This window comes from Quercus suber, unplaced genomic scaffold, assembly GCF_002906115.3.
Source record: "Quercus suber isolate HL8 unplaced genomic scaffold, Cork oak 2.0 scaffold_1033, whole genome shotgun sequence".
NCBI lineage: Eukaryota > Viridiplantae > Streptophyta > Magnoliopsida > Fagales > Fagaceae > Quercus > Quercus suber.
The window spans coordinates 139,750-144,751 of NW_027070444.1; the positions used below are offsets into that span (position 1 = coordinate 139,750).

Genomic DNA, 5,002 nt, shown 5'->3' on the forward strand with positions numbered 1-5,002 from the left:
TTCATCAAGGGACTCATTATTAATTGATAATTAAAATAGCATTATGAGAGCTATTGTTAATAATTTCAAAAAATTGGAGCATAAGCCCAATATTTGGATGTGTCAAATTTGAAAAAAAAAAAAAAAGGTGGATTCCACACTGATGAAGCTTGTATTATATGAAATCAAAACGTTAGACTTTTTGTTGACCACTCCTTATTGCAACATGTGACTATATAAATTTATGCTATGTATATATTTAAAAACATCGTACAGTTGTGTATTTTCATTTTTTAATAGGCACATTTTTATCAATAGATACATTTTTATTCAATATGCACATTTTAGGTCAATAGACACCTTTTCATTCAATAGGAACATTTTCGGTCAAAAGGCACATTTTGGTATGAAGGGTTATGATTTTTCAATAGGCAACTTTTGGTATATTTAATTTGAATGGTTATAACTTTTCAATAGGTACTTTTGGTATATATATTACAACCTATCTTATATATACTTATATATACAACAAAAATAAACTAGAGATGCAATATTCTATCTATTATTTATTCTTTTCTTTTGTCTTACTAATAACATTTTGTGCTATTTCTTTTAATATTAATTTTTCTATTATAAATTTCATGCATTTTTGCTTACTACTCCTACTCAAAAATGATGTTTTTTTTTTTTTTTTTTTTTTTCTCTCTCTCTCTCCTGAAACTCATCCAATAGCTATTCCCGTGCATCGCACGGGTTAGCGACTAGTAATGATATAATCTAAAAACATTTCAAAATTTTGGGGAGGCTTCATGGCCCCAAGCACCAACATGGCAACATATGCTTCCGCCACTATCCACATGGTGAATCCATGAGATGATTTTCCTCCATCATGACCTACTTGACAACAAATTATACCTCACGACACCTTAATACGTAAGCACATTTTCTTTCTATCCTGTTAATACATAGTCAATAATAGATATGGTTAACTTTTTTCTGATATTTTCACTATAGTTTTTGGTATGATGGAATTCCGAGTGGCCAATTAATTCCTTCTAAATATCTTGATATATATAGACAAATGGGGAGAACCTATTTACTTTGTTTACTATGATTCTCTATGTTCGGATTTGGTGGTCAAGGAATGAATTAATCCACAAATGTACTGAGGCCATTCAACAAAACTTCGCATGCGTGGATAGATACGAACATGGATGGAGCTATATATGGACTTAAGAGGCAATGGCCTCCCCGTTTTTTTTTTTTTTTTTAATATTAATATATTTATAGGTACTAATTTTAACCATTTTGTTAAATAAAATTACACTTTTCCCCTCTTAACAATGCCATCAATTTTTTTAAGAGTAATGTTATAGCCATAAACTTTTCTACAACTTTCTTACAAATTATTAAGGTAGCAAATTCTTATTGGTTCATACTTCATACACTTGCATTACTTTTTACTTACCAATAACTACTCACCACATTAACAATTTGTAAAAATTTTGTAATTTTAGCATTTTCCACCTTTTAAAGGCCAAAAAAAATTAATAGAATAAAACTAAAACAAAGTATACAAACCCAAAAAAATTGGCCCAACAACAAAATTACCAATAATAAAACTTAAAAAATTTAAGCCTTACCTAAAACAAAAACATGGCCCTTTGAAAAATTTTAAACAAAAATCTTTAGTGGTTGTTCGCTCCGTCCCTAGATACGATAAAATTTAAATTTAAAATATTCGCTCTAGGATGATTGCTCTTTATTTTCATGTCAAAACATTAACCAACTTTTGGTGTAGGTAAGTTTGGGACCTCTCAGCGTCTATATTACCAGTAGCATAGTGGGCGGAAACCAAACAGCTTAACAGGCATTCAATAAGGAGTTAAAGCTTAGCCTAAAGTACGTTTTAAGGAGAATATCCATCATGCTGTCCTTATTCTTGGGCTGAGATTTTTTGTTATACTCCAAATTTTTGTAGTTCATAACATTGCAATTTGGGCTACTTTTTGTGATTCCTTTGGAGTTGGGGCCTACACCCATCTCATCAATTTCTTGTTGGGCTGAACCTCAATTACTGGGTAAAGGAAAAAGGTAATTCGACTAGTGGGAATCTCATTTTCATTGCTCGGTGATCCAAGAAGCTGGCTCACAAAAAGTGTCAAACTCAAATTGTTAATAACATATTTTTCTCTAACACCGAAATGGAAAGCTAAATAAATTCTAAATAGAAAAAGAAAAAGGATTGTCAAGAATGGGATTCGAACCCATGCCCTTTCGGACCAGTACCTGAAACTGGCGCCTTAGACCAACTCGGCCATCTTGACTTTGTTAATATTTCATTCTACAAATTTTAATAACATCGTTTCTGAGCGGAAGATCGATACAATTAGATGGCATCTGATACCGTATGAATGGCTCTATGCTTCAAGTAAACGCCATTTTCTTTTAATAAATAAAGTGGAATTTATAATAAAACAAGTGTTCATTTTTTAAGCAAATTTTATTGCAACAATTTTTTTTACTTTATAAATGGATGGGATGAGACTATTCACTATAATTATCAGAGCCAAACCGAGTATTAAATCATCAAGAAAATGGTTTAATGGTTCATCAATTCAATAATTTGGGTCATTGGTTCAACCATTGAATATAAGGACTAAAAATATGACAATTGAATTGGTTTTTTGATTACTTACTTCAAGTTTAAAAGCAAATAAAACTTAAAAGTTCATAAATAAATAAAAGTTCAAAAATTGAATAACAATATGATTATAATGATAAAAATAACTCAATATTGAATAATCAAATGGTTAGAATGAAAATATGTGGTTTGATATTTTTATGATAAACGGTCAGTTTTTCATGGTTTAATCGGTCTTTTTTTTTGGCAAGTTAGACATTTACTTCATAGTGAACCAAAATATTGTTTGGTTCACAAATTTGACAGTTCAACTGTGGATTCGATATGATTTTGAAAACTATGTTATTCACTATTCCCCAAACTTCTAGACATTATAAGGCACAGTGTCCCACCTGTTTAAATAAACTTATGGGTTGAATCCATGAGACTCAAACTTGGGATTTCAGCTGCATGAGGTGTAACCGTCTAACCTCAAACTCACTGTTCTAGGCTTCTAACTTCTATTTCTATGTCATATAAATTAACATTAGCCCTTGAAAAAAGAAAAGAAAAGAAAAGAAAGAAATAGAGATGGAAAGAATAAGGTTGGCATAGCCAGAACTTGAAAATAAAAAATAAAAAACATAACTAAGAAATGGGTTAATTTGCTGTAAGATTGTCATAAGTCAATAGCTAGTTCAGTATAACTAGAGCCTGTTGTTGTGATAAATCATAAATCTCATGACTTGGATTTGGATTGAGTGAATACTGAATAGTACCCAATAAAAATTAGTTCTTAATAATGTGATAGATGTGGCTTAAATTGTAATCTTTCGCTGTAAGAGACTAAGACGCAACCTTCATACCAAAAACAATGACAAAAAAGGGAATCCTTTTGCTTCAAAACAACCCGCCATTGTAGATAGGGCTGTCCAGACCCGACCCAGACCCGCCGGCCCGACGAACCCGCCCGATTTTCACCCGATTTCAGCCTGAATCGACCCTTCCGTTGGTCGGTGACGGGTTTTCACGCCTTCCACCCGACGCCGGCGGGTCGAGTGGCGGGTTTCTTCTCTAAAACCCGAGCCACCCGACCCGACCGATGTAATATACAAAGCCATGAACTCCGGCAAGATCAAGCTCAGATTCGAGGAGATCTCGACCTTATTTGGTGAGATCCGGTGAGATTTGAGGAGATCCAAGTGGATTTCGGCGAGATCTGGACCATACTTGGTGAAATCCGGCGAGATTCGAGGAGATCCAAACTAATTTCCGACGAGATTCGAGGAGATCCAAGCTGATTTCGGCGAGATCTCGGCCATATTTGGTGAGATCCGGTGAGATTCGAGCTTATTTCGGTGATTTTTCAGAGCAAATGTACTGAGTTTTTGAAAATTCCGGCGACTCTGGCAATGTTTGCAGAATTCGGCGAACCGACCGAACACTACCCGAACTCGAAACCGACTCGACCGATTGACGCCGGCGGTCGGATTCGGGTCCTTCCGCCTTCCACCCGACGGCGGCGGGTCAGGTCCGAGCTGGGTCGAAAACCGACCCGGCCCGACCCGTGGACAGCCCTAATTGTAGACATGAAACGGTATTGTTGATCCTTTTGGTCAAATTATAAATTTAGGAGTATGCAGCAAACTCACAACTCTGATGAATCAATCCAATTTGACATCTTGAATTCATTTTTAATATCTTGATGGGTTGTGCTGGGTTGAAATTTTATTTTGAACCTTGAGTCGAGTCGATTTTGGGTTAATAATTTTTTAATAATTTTTTTTTCTAACTCATTTTGAAATATTATTTAGGCATATTATATATGTGAATTTTAAAAATTTATTAAATAAATTTGAAAGCACAACTTATACAAGGCACGGCAAATTTTAAGCAAAACACAATGTAGATTGGGTTAGGTTTCTCAATACGACACACCAACCACTAAGGTATGCAACATTTTTTATTTTGTGGAGAAACACTAAGGTAAGCAACTTGACTATGTCTTTTATGGAACTTATATTATATTTATTTTAAATTTAGAGGAACAACACCAGTCACTATTGATGAACAGTACTCCAGAAAAGCAAGGAGACAAGACACTATTCATGAACAGTAATAGTTATTATTCATGAATAGTACCTGACACAATAATCCAGAAGTACTATTTGCTTTCGATGGAAAAAGTTTTCACCCCTAGTAAAAGCATTTCACCTTCCGGATTTTCAGCAATCTTCAAAGGAATCCAAGGCTCCATCTAGTACCTCTTGCTGCCATAATCCTAACTTTTAAGCTTAAACGCCTCACTCCAGCTAAACGGCCACTTGCCTTAGGACACCGGGACTAACTGAGTTGACAAACAGCATAGATCTGGTCTTACATGTCTCAACAGTACACATT

The 5,002-nt window shown here is 34.5% G+C and overlaps 1 non-coding gene across 1 annotated transcript; it reads right to left on the reverse strand.

Moving 5' to 3' along the window:
* Positions 1-2,225: 2,225 nt before the first annotated feature.
* TRNAL-CAG (transfer RNA leucine (anticodon CAG)) lies at positions 2,226-2,306 on the reverse strand. Its single transcript has one exon. It is a non-coding gene; the product is annotated as a tRNA-Leu (tRNA).
* Positions 2,307-5,002: the final 2,696 nt, after the last annotated feature.